Below are 17,666 nucleotides of genomic sequence, written 5' to 3' on the forward strand. Positions count from 1 at the left end.
GGGTGTTTTTTTTTTTGGTTTTCATTGTTTTTCTTGCATGGTTTTCTTGGTGTTTGGCATTATTTTGGATATTCCTATGTGTGTTTTGATGTCTAAATATGGCAGATTGACTTGAGAACAGCACTAAAATTAGGAGTGGTACTGAACATACAGTAAAGTACCGTATACTGTAGGTAGGGTGTTTTTTGGTTTTCATTTTTTTTTTTTTTTCATGGTTTTCGCTTTCGTTTTTAAAGGCTCCAACATGCTTGCATGTGTCGGCCTTGGTCACCTAATGGCGGCTCTCCACGCTGCACGATCCATTGCAGCCTCCCTGTTCAGTCCCTTAACCCTAAGGTCATACTTAATGACCTCGTCTCATGTCTTTCTCGGTCTACCCCTCATAACCCCACCCCCAATATTAACACTTCTCACCTTCCTCACCCAATTATCATCCCCCATCCTCTCCACATGTCCAAACCACCTCAACCTACCTCTCCTTATCACAACACCAATACACTCCAGTCCCATCCAACCGCTCAACTCTTCCATTGTAAACCCAGCCCCTCCAGGCCTTGGACGCAGGGACGCACTGCACATCCACCTAATCATTGTCATTTCTGTACATCTGAGCCGGCGAATATCTTCCTCCTTCACTGCCCAGGTCTCACTGCCATACAGCATTACACTCCTAACACATGCTGCATACAAAGACCCCTTAGCACGTAGGGAGAGCCCTCTCAATGTCAGGAGAGGCAAGAGCTCCCTGAACTTCTTCCAACCACTTCTCACCCTAGCCACAGAGCTAGCTCCAGCCCCACCTACAGCACACAACATGTCTCCCAAATAACAAAACTCTTCCACACACTCAAGAGATTCACAACATGTCTCCCAAATAACACAACTCTTCCACACACTCAAGAGATTCACCAGCAAGTTCAATCCTTTCACGCCTGACAATCTCCACCTGCTCACCCCGGCACACCGTACACATAAAATCAGCATTATCTCGCAGTCTACCTCTGATACCACTACATCTCTTATGCACCCATTTATCACACACACCGCACAAGATGGAATTACTTCCCACGCCCTTGTGGCAAACTGCACATGGCCACTCTCCCTCGTCTTTGACAGTACCGCCACCAACCCTAGATATCATCACTTTTGTTTTATCTGCATTTACCCTTAAACCCTTTTGCCCCATACCATCTCTCCACTTCCTAAACCTTTCCTCCGCCTCCCTTTCATTCTCTGCAATCAACACCAAATCATCAGCATACAACAACTCCCACGGGAGTCCGTTTCCAAAGTCACGTGAAAGGGCTTCAAGTACCATGATAAACAACATGGGACTCAAGACTGACCCCTGATGCACACCAACATTCACGGAAAACTCATCACTCAAATATCCATTCACTCTCACCTGGGTGTGAGCACCCACATACATGGCCATAACCACCCTAACCAGCCACTCCTCCAAGCCAAGCTTTCTCATTGCCCACTTCACCACCTCTCTAGGGACTCTGTCAAAGGCCTTTCCAAATCAACAAAAACAAAATAAAGATCCCTTCTTCTACCAATATATTTTTCCTGAAGCTGTCGAACAATGAATATGGCATCAGTGGTCTCCCTACGTGGCATAAACCGAAACTGCATCTCATCAATATTCACTCTTTCTCTAATCATACCTTCTAAAACTCTCTCCATTACCTTCATTATCTGATCTAAAAGCTTTATACCTCTATAATTTCCTCTTTCCAGGGCATCACCCTTCCCTTTATACACATTTACAATTACACTCTTCAGCCAATCATCTGGGACAACACACTCATAAATAATCCTATTTATCAGGTCAGTGACTAAACTCACCCCTATGTCGCCTGAGGCCTTCAACATTTCCGCAGTCAACCCAGACACACCTGCTGCCTTCCCCACCCTAATCCTGCCTATTGCCTCACTCACAGTAGCAGTATCAATCAAAGGCCAAGGGCCAGACACTGGATCTGCTGGCTCCAAACCTTCCCTGTCCCAGTCAAACTCCTCATTCAACAACTGGTTATAATGCTCTCTCCATGCATCTTTAATATCCTCACTGTTCACCACTACCCTTCCTTCATCATTCTTCACATACAGCTCACCTATAATATCCCGATTATCCCTCTTCACCTGACCTACCACACTAAATATATTTTTCCTTTCCCCATGATTTAGGTTATCAAGTAATTGTCTCTGTGACTCAGATGTTGCACTGTATACCTCTCTTCTAGCCCTAGCTTATCAGCCAAATATTCCTCTTTGCTACCACCCTTCTTCCATTCCCGGAAAAGCCTTCTTTTCTCCTTAATTGCAGCTTCTACACCCTCATCCCACCACCAAGTTACTTTATGTCTTGGTGGTCCTCTTGTCCTGCTGCATGTTACATCAGTAACTCTCAAGAAATTGTTCTTGAGGGCTCTGTACTGTTCATTAACGCCTCTGTCGATAGCTCCCTGTTCAGCCACCACTCTCCTCAACTTGCTATAGAAGGCATCCCTTACTACTTGGTTTTTCAGCTTCCATATTTTCCTCCTAGGTACATAAGTCCTCTTTTTCATCACTTGTTCTTTAAGCACCATATCACAAATCAATAGTTTGTGCTGCTGTACACACTCCTCACTTCCTATAACTTTAACATCCCTCACTAACCTCCTATCGGCCCTCCTAACCAGAAAATAATCTTGGTGCTGAAAATTATTTTCCATAATCCTATGTATGTTTTGATGTCAAAATATGGCAGGATGACTGGAAAACACTGCCAAAATTAGGAGGGGTACCATACTGTACATAGGGTAGTGTATAGGTGCAGTGTTTTTTGGTTTGCAGTGATTTTTTTTCTGCATGCTTTTCTTGGTGTTTAGCAATACTTTGGATATTCCTGTGTGTGTTTTGATGTCTAAATATGCCTGAATGACCAGAAAATACTGCCAAATGAAGCATAAGTACCATTTAAATAAGTTAAGTATAGGTTGGAGGTTGAGTATAGGTAGGGTCTGGGTATGGTAGAGGAATAGTGTTCATTATTCGGATGTTGCCACTACCCAGACATACCTTTGGCTCTATTATGTCTGGATAAATGAGGGATTACTGTACTTTTATGTGGAGGTGATGGATGTTAGGAAACACTGCTGACCACAAGGTTGGAAAGTCATGAAAACAAACATCATTTTCAACCAAAGCATGCTCAACCTGCATTTGAAAAAAGTATTGGAAGAGTGAGATATAGAAACCTTCCCACTCGTCCTGGTTTCGATCACAGGCGCCGAGAACCAGACCCAGTAATCTACCAGTATTGGCCGTACCACATCGAGTACACCGCTTCCCATCCGATCAGCGAAGTTAAGCAACGTTGGGTCTGGTTAGTACTTGGATGGGTGACCGCCTGGGAACACCAGATGCTGTTGGCATAATGTTCTCCCTACGTGTCAAGTGGGGTTGGTGGAGGATTAGTGCCCCTCCCTGTAAAACAATTAACTCTAAGCCCTTGGCCACCCCGTTTGGGATACATGGCGTCTGGCAATGAATGAATGAAAAAAAAAATGAATTGGAAGAGTATGACACTCAAACGCCAATGCGCACTTGGCTGAAACATGCGCAGGGTTTGGTTACCAAGTGCCCAGGACATGGTCAGTGTGCGTGTGATTGAATTGCACTATGGTGCTAGTGATGCACTGGCCACCAAAGTACATGTGCAGCCTCATCGCAAACCTTTGTGCATGGGAACTTCCACCTGGACACTGTGATGGTGAATCCAAAATACGAGTAGGAACATTTGCTGAAGAAGACAAAAACAAAGGACCTGAACTTACCTCTGCTGTTCTATGTTCCTCCGCTAAAAGGGCACAACTGTAAAGGTTTGTGGCATGGCAACAACAGCTTTGTGGTCTTGTATGTGCACATGACAAGGGCCATGAGATGGATGACCCAGACTGTAACATCATGGACTATGTCTATAATGAAGCAGACACTGGGTAAGTGCCACATCCCTTGCCTGACTGACCCTTTTGTTGACAACTTTGGACTAGACACGGACTGATAATGGAATGGATAATAAACCAATCTCTCACACAACACCACTGCAGGAGACAGTGTGAGTGTTGACCTTGTTTTGCCAATAAAAAGTATACCACTACAATACTAACCATTATTACTGTTATTTCCTGTGTCACTGTCTATGGTTTTTTATTCTTTATTAATTACTAATTCAGTAAATCATTATCATCATCATCATCATCATCCAGGCCTTCTTTCCCACCCCCCCAGGCAGGGTGAGGAGTAGCAACTGTCAATTAGGTTATTATTTTTACTGCAACACTGCATTTCATTGCAACAATGTTCTTGAGTTGTATTTACACTATTCTTATTATTATTATTATGTTCTTTTGTTTTTATTGCATTAATATTGCACCGTGTCCGTCCAGGGTAATATTACCAGGTTTGCTTGCACCTACAACTTCTAAAACACTGCAACACACCACCAAAGTATGTAAAATCATGGTGTTGTGGCTGTGAACTATTTTCATAGACATGAGAATCTCTGTTGTTCACAAATCACACATTACAACAAGTACTGTATTTGATACACAAATAAAAGGGAGATTATGAATAATCTTTCCAAAATTTTATGAAAGTTATTTTCACAGATGATAACTTTGCATAAAATTTTGCAAACAGTCTAGTGAAATTCAATTTCATTTTAATACATAAAGGAATCCTCTAGCTATAAGCCTACTGTACGGTATTAGTTTATGCGTTATTACTGTGCAAAGATCACACAACTGCATGCAACATATAACCACAATGTCTAATATTTTTTCAAATTAATGGGAAAAATATAAATAATAATAGTTTATTTACCAAAAACTTGTTGGATAATATAGAGACAATATCTTTTACAATGCTGCAAACAGCATCATCCTAGCTATAATAGTTTTGGCATTGTCACTCATCAAACATTACAAACTCTGACCGCAATTTTTTTTTTTTTTTTTTTTTTTTAAAGAATGGTGCTCGTGTATCATACATCGCACAGTGCCGTAAATAACATTTACAATTATAAAACATACAATCTTCTTTCATTTCAATTCCTGAAAAGCCAGCCTGACTTGCAAGATTTTGAAAATCTGTGGCTTTCTTTACCACTTATAATGAATTTGCAAATATTATTAATGTACTGAAGTTTGCGTAGTGATGTACAGGTACTGATGAAGTCTGTGTGGTGGGACAGTACTGATGAAGCCTGTGTGGTGGGATAGTACTGACGAAGCCTGTGTGGTGGGATAGTACTGATGAAGCCTGTGCAGTGGGATAGTACTGAATGAAGCCTGTGTAGTGGGATAGTACTCATGAAGCCTGTGTAGTGGGATAGTACTCATGATGACTGTGTACTGGAAAAAGAAGTCAACCATCACGAGCTTTTCAGAATCCACAGTGTGAAATAATTCCCAAAATTAATGCCAAGTTTCTCCTTTGGTCATGAAAACGAAAGTCAGCTTTGGATGATGGTATACATATGCTTTATATGAAGCAGTAAAAGCACCTTACCAAACCAGTTCTTATTCCTGTTAGCCTAGTCTGTTCTATATATTTTTCTGGGGCGGTTCATAAACGTTTCATGAAAAATCTATTCCCCCTTTGTTTTTAGCTGTGTTCCACTATGTCAACTCATTTAATCTGTCTGCTGTAATGGCAAAAGGGACTCTCCAAACTAAGTGTTTACCTAAACCTAACCTAACCTAGCTTAACGGTACCTAATAATTTAATTTAACCTAACCTAACCTAGCTTAACTGTACCTAATAATTTAATCTAAGGCAGGGTATACTGTTTTTTTGAGTGAAATATAGAGGAAGATGTGAAATTGAGTTAAGTACACTGAAAAATCAAAGGATGTTGTGGCAATCATTTTCAATCGTTTCAGCGCGATATCTCTATTCTAAGCACGTTTTTTAAAATTTAAAGGGCATGGGAGTGGTATGTTTATGCACAGACATTTAAATCACATTCTCACGGTCACTCTCATTTTCTCCGCGTGTTTCTAGCTATTTTCTTGGATTTATTACGATTATTTTTAGTTCAAATGAAAGAGGTATTCGGCAACTCTTTCCCTGGTGTCTGGGGCTAGGAGGGAGGAGAGGAGGGAGGCCTGGGAGGGAGTCAGTGAGCTATTCATCATAGAGGGGGGGGGGGAGTGGCGCGCATGCCTCTCACACCACGTGCTGTTTTGCTGCGTGTGTTTACTATGTTATATTCTTCCTTACCAACTTCTTCGGTATGCCACAACCGAAAAAGCACATTGCTGTACAATGTCAGCATGCTGCAAAGGCAAGAGAAGCAGCTGTTGAGGCTGTAAGGAGGAGGGTGGAAGCAAAGCATGAACCTGTATCTACTGGCGCGGTACAAACGCCTACCCCAACCAGCTCACAAAAAAGAAAATCACTTATCCTGGAAGAAGATCTAAAGTACGCAGGCAGGGAACGACTACGAGCATTGATTGATGAAGAGAATGTGAGAGAAATAGTCAAGAACATGGTCTGTTCCATCTGTTTCAGTGACAAAGTGGAAGTGAAATTTACCCACCACCACATTGACACGTTCATTCTTGTGAAGTGTGAGTGTGGCCACGTAATTTTGGATACTCTGAAAAGTGCAAATGTGAAAGAAAAGAATTATTATCTATTGACAATGTTACTTGTATACTGCATGATGCTACCTGGTGTTGGATACGATGGTGCAAATAAAGTGATCTCTTTTTTGAGACTGAAACATTTTACCCAGAATACTTATATTCGTTATGCTAAGCACATAACAAGTTATGCCATACTTCATGCACAAAGTGTTTTAGAAAAAAGTAGAGCTGCTGTGTTTAAACATTATGCAAGCAAAGAGAATAGTTTAGCTGATGGGTTGGTTAATATTGATGTAACGTTTGATGGATCGTGGCACAAACGGGGACATAAGTCTAACTTTGGTGTTGGAGCAGTGATTGATGTGGACTGTGGACTCGTGCTGGACTATCACGTGTGTTCTAAGCTTTGTAACACGTGCATAAGTAAGATTACGGAACTCAAAAGTGGTAAAATAACTGATGGTGAATATATACACTGGCTTGAGGAGGAACACATGGACTGTGAGGAAAATTATGATGGCTCCTCCGGGGGTATGGAGGCAGCTGCTGCTGTGGAGTTATGGAACAGATCTACAGACTTCAATATGATGTACAAAACATTTGTGTCTGATGGTGACAGCTCTGCATATCGTGCAGTTTGTGAAATAAATGGTGGAGAAGGCCCCTATGGCAAGAAGTGTAAAGTTGAAAAGGCAGAGTGTATAAATCATGTTGCCAAACGACTTGGCACTGGCCTGCGAAAACTGAAAAAGGCAGGAGGGAAAACTCCAAAGGGAGGAAAAGCTAAAATGAGAGGAAAGCACAAACTAACAGAAGTGGTAATTAATCACTTACAGTTCTACTTTCAAGTGAGCTTGAACAGAAAGGTTGGCACTAGTGCCAGTGAAATGCGGAATGAGATCTTGTCCACATTTTTTCACTGCACATCAACTAATGACAATCCCCAGCATGATAAGTGTGCAGAGGGGTCAGAGTCTTGGTGTTTTTATAACAAGGCCAAAGCACGTGGAGAACAACCCAAGTCCCATACAGAGATGGTTGTTTACTTTCGTTTGGAAGACCAGGAGCTTTAACAAGTAAAAGCAATATATGACCGACTGACAACTGATGATATGATGAGCAGATGCCTCCAAGGACTTACTCAGAATAGAAACAAACAGCTGCACTCCAGAATCTGGAGGATATGCCCCAAACATCGCAGTGCATTCAAGAGGATGACTGACTTCGCAACTGCAACAGCAGTCAGCAACTACAATGTGGACTACGTGGCAAGCAACTTCACTGAACTTCTTGGCATTGAATACACAATGTCCATGGACAAATATCTCAAAGCCAAGGATACATCTATGGACACACCCTTCAGACAGAGGATGAGAAACAAGCAGATTCGCCGAGACCTGTAGTACGCCGCTGGGAGTTTTTGATGACGCAACAAAACCTTCGTTTTCCTCACATGTAAGTTTTTCATCTTTAAATCGTTACTGTATCATTGGTTTTCGTCTGATTTTCTTCATTTTTTTTTTATTGTGTTTGTCATTAAATTTTCTATAACTCTCCTAGCATACTTTTAACATTTGTTAAGAATATTTATTTTTAGCATGCATAATTGATTATTTTGAGTTTCGCTGTACTTTCCATTACTTTTTATTTTTTTTAACAATCTAATACACCGTATTTGGGGAAAATGGGCTTTAAGTGTTATTTGGGAATGATCAATCTCATCACTGATCGTTCTCTAATGGTATAGGTTAATTAGTTTTTAGGTTGTGCATTAAAGTTAAGGTATTATTTTAAGTTTTTTATACATTATTAATTTTTGTCTTTTTTTTCATGTATCGTCCTGAAACTTTCTACCCTCGTAAGTAGGTGTCTTAGCTTGTGTTCATTAAAGTTTCATGTAAATAGGTTCATAATTTCATTAACCATTACTATTATCATATGCCCTACCTTAATCTAACCTAACCTGGCTTAATTGTACCTAATAATTTAATCTAACCTAACCTAGCTTAACTGTACCTAATAATTTAATCTAACCTAACCTAGCTTAACTGTACCTAATAATTTAATTTAATTTAATTTAACCTAACATAGCTTAACTGTACCTAATAATTTAATTTAACCTAACCTAACCTGGCTTAACTGTGCCTAATAATTTAATTTAATTTAACTTAACCTAACCTGGCTTAGCTGTACCTAATAATTTAATTTAATTTAACCTAACCTAGCTTAACTGTACCTAATAATTTAATCTAAACTAGCCTCCAGTTGGAAAGTTAGGAAACAAAAACCACCTTTGAGTACGTAGAGTAGGACAAACAATCGTAGGTATGGCTTTAGGAATGTGATGATAAAAACAGTGGGAAATTTTTCAGCAGGAAAAGGTAATTTACCACCCTGGAAACAGTCATAATAACACAGAAAACAAACTGGAGGAACATGAATTGAATTGGCAAGGTCCTTCTGCTGGTTCAAGTAAAGCGTACGCTTAACTGGATCATTACTAAACCACACAAAAATTGACAACAGCTTAAAAATTCTTTGAAAGAGAATGAAACATTAACCCTTTAAACGCGGCCGTGAACAGTCGACCCCCCCCCCCAAGTGGCGGGGTTGTATCGCGGTCTGAGTACCTGCAGGAAAATATTAGCCAAAAATCAGAGATTAACCCTAGAACATTATACTTGGTATGGCAGATAGTACTTACATTCAGCTTTCTCCAGAGACATGTGTTGAGCCTTCATGGACTACCCAAGGACTTGTGGAGACTTGCAAAGTTGGGTAACCAAATCTTCACTTTCACACCTCCAGCAACCCGGTTTCCCCTCTACCACAGCCTCATTCTGTCACAGTAAACTTTATACTACAAGGTAAAGGTAGTTTGGAATCCGTATTTGTACAATAAGCACTGAAAATAAGACTAAAATCAATGGAGCGTACGGCCAACATGCAGCGCGGCGGCGGTCTTCCCATCACTCAACAAACATTTCCATTTTCACAGCTAAAAACACGTATACTACATTATTTTCAATCATATTACTTCCCAAAAGATCACCGCGGCGCACTTTTTATTCTGCCTTACGCCCGTCACTTTATTCTCGTTCCTGTCGGCCGCTTGCACTACTCGGAAGAGCTAGAACTCGCCATAATGTCACTTTGAAAGCCTGCGGTAAACTGACGCTAAACAGGGGCAAACCGTGCGAAAAAAAAGCTAGTGTTACAACTGGGGAAACAAGCGTTTCCTATTAGCATAAACTGCTTGTGAGAGGAGAGCGCAGATTTACAGTTCTGAGCAGTCAGAGCGCTGCCATGTATCACAGCCAGGCTGGCCGGGCCGTGCTGTGGGGGGGGAGAGGGGAAAAACGCGATACTTGGCAACAACGGAGGTCAGTAGGACAAAGGTAAAGTATGCTAATTGTAGCTAAAGGGTGGTGGTACTGATAGACAATACCAGCTGGAGCCTGCTTGCCCGCAGTTATTCAAAATTTACTAGAATTGCAAACGCGACGCTCCGCCGTTATGTCCTTTTCGCCGAGCGTCGCAAACGCGACGCTCCGCGTTTAAAGGGTTAAAACAAACCTGATGCAAACAAACATACAGGGTAATTCTTCACCAAATGGGCGTGGCAATTCCATCTACATTATAACAAACTCACAATCTCAAGGTTAGTAATTTTGGTGCATATGTAACATATATAGTTAACTAATGAATTGTAACTGCATAAAGTGATTGGAAAATGACAAAATAAACCTATTTTTGGGTATTATGGAAGCAACCCGGCCACCCGCGGCAATGTTTACCAATGGTCTCTCCGACTGCCAGTGTTGTTTACCAACCTTCTCTCTGATGGCTGCATCAGTGTATCCCGTGTCAACGCGATGGCATGATTTAACCAAACCTAACCTTACTTGCATTTGACGGCCAGCTTTCTCATTCAAAACTGCGCATCATGAATGTTGAATATGGACGCCTACTGGCAGACGGCGAAATATTTACACTTTCTAAATCTTCATTTATAGCTTTCAGGGTAAGTTTATAAAAATCCTGAGTAGCTGTGGTAATCCAGGAATAATAAGTAACCTGTGAAACATTCAATAGAAAATATGGAATGGCCGCGTCCGTTTGGTAAAGAATTAATCAGTTCTTTATACACTTCTAGTTTAGCATATCTGACATGGATAGCACAATAACTTACTGGTGGTGTCCATCCTTGAATGACGCAGTGAACACCCTCCACACAATCGTCCTGACGGGGAAATGATCAAGCACACCTCGGGACTCGGCTCACCAAGGATTACAGACAGCTGACGCCACAATACCGACAACAATCACACACCACTGATGCCGACTCCGCCATCTTTCCACCCCTAATATTGCTTGTGGTGTATTGATTTACTATAGGAACTTGGCAAAGTTCCATATATTCCTAAATGCATGTTAATATTTTCTATCGTATACTTTAAAATATTTAGATTTCAAGTGCTCTTAAGTACGTGACCCACAAATTTTAATATTTGCTCAGAAAGACGGCGGCCATACTACTTCATAGTTTCAATGATGCCCTTTAGTTAGGACGTATCAATGATGTGTCTGTACTCGTCAATCAGCTCTATAATATGAAGGGCTATCTCCTCAGCGAGCGTGTGACGTACGGCCGCCATATTGAAACACTCCCATTCGTTGTCTCCATCATGGTAATCTCACTGAGCTCTATACTATGGACAGGCTTTCTCATGGGTATCACCGCGTACCTTATGTAGCCTCTGCCAGGACGGAGCTGGTGTAGCGGCAGCCATGCCTCTGCCAGAGCGGCAGCCATGTTACACCACGCCTGATGTCCGCTTTTTTGTACTGAGCTGCTTTTGGTTTTTGAAAGCAGCTGATCTATCTATTTATCTATCTATTGCCAGACGCCATAATCCCGTAAGGGGTGACCATTTGACTGTTAGTTATTGGTTTTATGGGGAGGGGCACTATCCCTCCACCAACCCACTTGACGCGTAGGGAGCACGTATGTGTTGGTTATATGGTTACCACCCAACGTTGTAAATAGTTTCTTGGCTTTCAGGAAACCATTTGGCTTGTCACTTAATGTAAAGCCACCTGTAAAGGAAAGATGAGCAATAAGAAGTGACAGGAAAAATGGGAGATATAGGAAGAGAGGAGGACAGGCACAGAAAAAGAATGATAAAGGCTAAGGAAGAAGTAGGCAGCACAACGTCAAGTGAGTGGATGATGGTCGTCACCACCTACCACCAAGGCAGCTGATGATTCCGGAAAATATAATGCCATGGTCCACTGTGCAACTTACGGATACAAAAATGGGCACAGGAATTCAACGAAGAGAGATGGCGTTACATTTCACAAGTAAGAAATATACCTTGTTGCTAATTCTGTAACATTACTGCCCCCTGGGGTGGGGTGGGAAGATCCTTCCCCAGTATCCCTGCATGAATGAGGCCACTAAAAAGGGCCTATTTATCTCCAGTCTTTCTCTCCATGTCCTCTTCTCTTCTGTTCATACTCTCTTGTAGATATTTCCATGTTTCTTCCGGCGTTTATCAGTCTGGACATTCGGTTTCATGACATGGATAGTCTAAGGACTTCCCACATCATTTCAACACCATTACTTTGACATAAAACAGCTTCAACATCACCGTCATTTCACCGTTAATACCACACTATCTTTTCCCTTCCTGCCATCACCTTTCTCTGCCTTAGTGCCATAAAGGGTAACTTGTCCACTGCAGTAACCTATGGCTTTGCTTTATACTCGTTAGCTAAATGTACCCGATATAATTCGTTAAACTAGGCGGAAAAAAAAATCATAATCTAAAATGCCCGCCGCCGGACCACCCATCCCGCCACCCCCCACCCCACCACCGGGCCACCACCACCCCACCACCCCAGAAAGAGACAACGGGGGGGAGTAATGACCCAGGGCAAGAGGGTCACCCACCGACCACTGACCTGTGCCCCTTTTCCCCGCAACTGCCCCGACACCAGGTGAACCAGGATCAGAAACAACCTCGCAGGCGGGACAACCATCGACAGCAGTGGGGTGGGGCTGAACAAGAGTCAGTCCCTAGTAACATTTTGGCGACGGCCATAGTTACACCCCTCAAGGGCAGGAGGCCCTTCAGTGAGCCACGAGGTGTCCCTACCTCTGCCACGTCCAGGGCAAGAGGCCCTAGAGTGTGCCACGAGGGAGCAATACCCTATGCCACATCCAGGGCAGGAGGCCCTTTGGTGCGCCACAAGGGGCCAGTACCCTCTGCCACATCCTGAGCAGGAGGCCCTACAGTGTGCCACGAGGGAGCAATACCCTCTGCCACATCCAGGGCAGGAGGCCCTACAGTGTGCCACGAGGGGCCAGTACCCTCTGCCACTCCAAGGGCAGGAGGCCCTGGTAGAAAGTGAAAAGTGGGTCCCAGGGTAAAGCAACCTGGAGCCACGGCTGTAACAGAGACAGGAGAGATAGTCGCCTCCGTGCTTCCCTCCCTGTATGTAGGAGAGGACACGGTCTCCGTGTGCACTCCACCTTCCGCGTTCCCCTGTGGGAATAGCTTGACACCATCTGGGAGAGTTGCCCCGAAGGTGTCACCAGAGTGGAGGCAAAGTCCGAGACTGGACCTGCCTCCCACTCCTGGGAGATTTCTGTCTTCCCCAGGCACCAGCAGGAGACGAGGCTGCAGCCCAACCCTGAAGGCGTGTTCCCTGGCAGACCACCGCAGCCCCAGGACCCCCAGGCGAGCCCAGCAGACTACAGGCGAGGGTAACTCTGACCCCCTCACCCCGCGGAGCCACCGACGCCAGACCCGCCTCCTCCAACTGTTTGGCCCCAGCCCCGAGGGCCACCTCTCAGGTCGAGGCCCTCAGACAGGCGGGCCTACCTGCACCCCACTGACGAGACCCTGAGGTAAGGGTCTACCTTCAGGTCGAGGCCCCCAGACAGGAGGGCCTCCCTGCAACTCACCGACGGACCGGACCCGGGCAGTGACTCCCCTGCGGGTAGTGTGTTGCCCGCCACAGGCAGAGTCCCCCTGAGGTCCTCCCCCTCGAACAGAGTGACAGAGTGAACCAACCCAGGAAACACGGGTAAATCAGTGACGCCCCTTAGACCTAAGTAAACCCGAGAAAGAGGAACAGTGAACAGTGGCAGAGTGACAGAGTGTGATCCATATGAAACCAGCAGCTAATGTTATTTAACCCAACAAACTCACATGTCCCTTAAAGGAAAGTAATTCATTAATAATAAGTAAAGTACTATCACCCTCCCAGAATGAAGGAACTTCCCGTAAGTGTGAATGACAATCAGGGTGCGCGGGAGAACCAAAACCTGTGAAGAGTGTCGCCGCGGCTAGTTAACTGAGTTCAGTGTCATGATCCGCACCCTGACTTCCTTATAGTAATAATCCTTCCCCAGACTCTTAATCTTGTGTATTCCCCTTGCTACTGTGAATATAGATATTTTGGGGTTTAAATGAAGGACGGTCATCCACACTAATAGAACTAAAGCCATTATTATTTGTGTATCATATCGTGTGTTGAGTACATGTATCTCGTGTCATCCCAACTTAACTCTGTGTCCCTGTATCCTATATCCTAAACATCACTCTATCATATTGTATCGGTTTTAGAATTAAGGCAATAGATGTGTTAAGGTATACTGCCTAGTTTTTATGTCCTGTTCCTTTGTTGGTGCATTACTTCCGGTCCGGAAAGAAGACCCCGCTCAGTCGCTAGTGTTTTTAGGACGAGGAGTCGACCTAAAAACACTCAGCATAACACTGGTGGCAAGCGGTGGTTCTGGATCCGAGTAAAAGCACGGAGGAACAAAAAAGGAAACTTGCACAATGGCAGCCAAACCGCACATTCAATTGCCAAAATTCAACCCGGACCAATGTGACATTGATGTTTATGTGGATATGATCAAACCCCTCTTAGACATAGGGTTTGACTCGGATAAGGAGAAAATTGCGGTCACATTACCCAACATGGGAAAAATTATCACCAATGTTGCACCAAAAGTAGTTTCAGAACTGTCATGGGACCAGTTCACGCAAATTGTGAAACAGGCTTTTATGCCTTGCATGGGCAGAGTTGTCGCTCTTTCACAGCTCGACGCCCTCACTGACGATGGTAACCTGGACGACACTTTCGTCCAGGCTCAGCGCCTCGTCAGCGCCGCTTATCCCGAGGCAGAAATGAATACTCAGGATACTCACACATTCAATGCTCTGCTGAGGATTCTCCCTAGCACAGTCAGGGAGCACTTCTTTATCTATGATCCCTCAGGGAACATGGATCAGGACCTGCAACTCGTCAGATGTCTCCTCGCCGCCCGTCTCACACCACAACCCCTTCATGCAGTAACAAGGTTTCCCACAAATCACAATCCCCCACCAAAACCTAAGCCGCCGCCTCACCAGCTGCCTACAGAGCCGCCTCCCACGGTACCCGGGGCTTACCCACAAAAGAAGCGCCCAAACCCCAGGGAACAAGGCAATCTAATTACCATAAACCCTTGGGTATTCACGGCCTGCAGTCGCACCTGCCCCCTGCACGACTTAAGGGAGCAACTCAAGGCAAGCAGGCGCAAAAATCTCCACCAAGGGAGTAAGAAAGTCTCCTCACTTGACGCCGCCGCCCAGGAGGACGACGCGCCACCAGTGCTCTACCAAGGACCGAACGATGACGAACACGACGATCTCACCCATCCTCAGCAGATGGATTTTTAGGCCCGCCCCCGCACCTCCCCATGGTGGCGGGGGCCACCTCACACAACTACAGACCCCCAGTCTACAACAAGATTTGGCTGAACGGGGTCAAGGCAAGATTACTGGTGGATACGGGAGCAGCCAGATCATGCCTCTACTCCCATTTCTACTCCCGTCACATCTCAGCATTCGGCCCACTCCTCCCCACTTCAGCCAACCTCGTAGACGCGGGGGATGGCCCCCTACCCATCCGTGGGGAAACCCGGGCCCTACAAACCAGCACTCACCAACGAGTCTCCACCAACCACCCATTCATCATATTTGATTCTTCATGTAGTCAGTATGATGGATACCTCGGGCTGGACCTCCTTCAGAAACTCCACGCGACCATCGATTGTTATCAACGTCGCCTCCACTTCAGTCCAGCCCGCCCCAGCCAAGCATCCATCAACAAGGAAAAAAAAAAACGAAGGAAAAACAACACTACCAGCCCCACACCACCCACACACACACCACCCTACAACACTAACCCACCCCAACCCACCTGTACATGTAACCCAACCCCAGCCTCACTCAATGCCTCGCTTCATCCCCCTCCAACCCCATCTCCCATTCCACCCTTGCTACCCCCCTCTCCCTCATTCCCTGCCACTATTGCTTCCACCATTACCATTCCACCTCACCACGAAGCATGGGTGACACTCACCAGACCCTCAGGCACATCTGTCCTTTTTTCACCATCCATCCCCACCGGACCCCTATCATCCTGTTTAGTTTCCCCTACTTTCCTTCCCCCCCACGCCCACCAAATCCGTATTGCAAACCTCGCCACAACACCTTTAACTCTGCCTCGAGGACTCATCATTGGTGATACGGAAGAAGCAGAACCATGCTCAACACCACCCCCCAGTCACCCCACTCTCCCCAACATACCATCACATCTATCCCCTTCCCAATTCAAACAGCCTCCACCAACTACTCCTGGACTTTCAGGACTTATTCTCCGCTGGCCCGACCGATCTTGGCCACACCACCTATCTCAGCCACGAGATTCACACTACCGGACCTCCCATTCGCCAACCATCACACCGAAAAAAAAACAAACAACGGGCAGAAGAAGACCGGCAGGTCCAGGAAATGCTCGATGCAGGTGTCATCTCAAACTCCACTAGCCCATGGTCCTCACCTGTAGTACTCGTGCGAAAAAAGGACGGAACCATACGTTTCTGCGTCGATTACCGCAGAGTGAACGACGTTACAATCAAAGACACTACACCACTACCCAGGATCAACGGCTCTCTAGACTCCCTCCACGGATCGACATGGTTCTCTACCCTAGACCTGCAATCAGGCTACTGGCAGGTTCCAGTCCACCCCGATGACAAACACAAAACCACCTTCTCAACATCAAACGGGGAAGCACTACGAATTTAACATCCTTCCCTTCGGACTCTGCAACGCCCCCGCCACGTTCTCCCGCCTCATGGAATCTGTTCTGAGCGGACTCACCTGGGAAACCTGTTTGGCTTACCTCGATGACGTCATCGTTTTCAGCCACACCTGGGCCGACCACCTCCACTGCCTTAAACAGGTATTCCAGCGTATACACCAGGCCGGGCTCAAGCTAAAACCCACAAAATGTGTTTTAGCTGAACGATCAGTCTCTTTCCTCGGACACCTGATCAATGCAGAGGGCATCTCTTCCGACCCAGACAAGCTACGTGCAATTGCCGACATTCCCCCACCCCGCGATGTGCACGAAACCAGAGCCTTCCTAGGGTTACCTCCTATTACTGGCGTTTCGTGAAAGGTTTTGCGGACATCGCCAAACCCTTGCACGACCTTACCAAGAAAGGAGAACCCTTCGTCTGGACAGAACCCAGAAACAATGCATTCACCACCCTCAAAGCCAAACTGACCTCCGCCCCAGTCATCGCCTTCCCAGACTACGACCTGCCTTTCCGTCTGTATACCGACGTCTCACTCCTCGCCATAGGGGCTGTCCTTGCCCAAGTCCAAGACGGCCGCGAGCACATCATCGCCTGTGCCAGGCGCACCTTAAACCCTGCGGAAAGGAATTACGCAGCCACCAAACGTGAATGCCTAGGAATTATTTGGTCACTCGATTACTTCCACTCGTACATCTCAGCCACCCATGTGATTATCATTACTGATCACCAATTCCTACAGTGCTTGCGCCAATCCAACACCACCAATGCACAACTCATACGATGGTGAGAAACTCTCGAGGAATACGACTTTGAAATATCGTTCCATCCAGGCAAGCTCCACGCAAACGCCGACG

At 45.1% G+C, this 17,666-nt stretch overlaps 1 pseudogene; it reads left to right on the top strand.

Moving 5' to 3' along the window:
• Positions 1–3,306: 3,306 nt before the first annotated feature.
• Positions 3,307–3,425, top strand: LOC145410062 (5S ribosomal RNA; annotated as a pseudogene).
• Positions 3,426–17,666: the final 14,241 nt, after the last annotated feature.

The sequence above is a fragment of the Coenobita brevimanus genome, chromosome 9, assembly GCF_032717465.1.
Source record: "Coenobita brevimanus isolate Jiangsu-jjx chromosome 9, ASM3271746v2, whole genome shotgun sequence".
Lineage (NCBI taxonomy): Eukaryota > Metazoa > Arthropoda > Malacostraca > Decapoda > Coenobitidae > Coenobita > Coenobita brevimanus.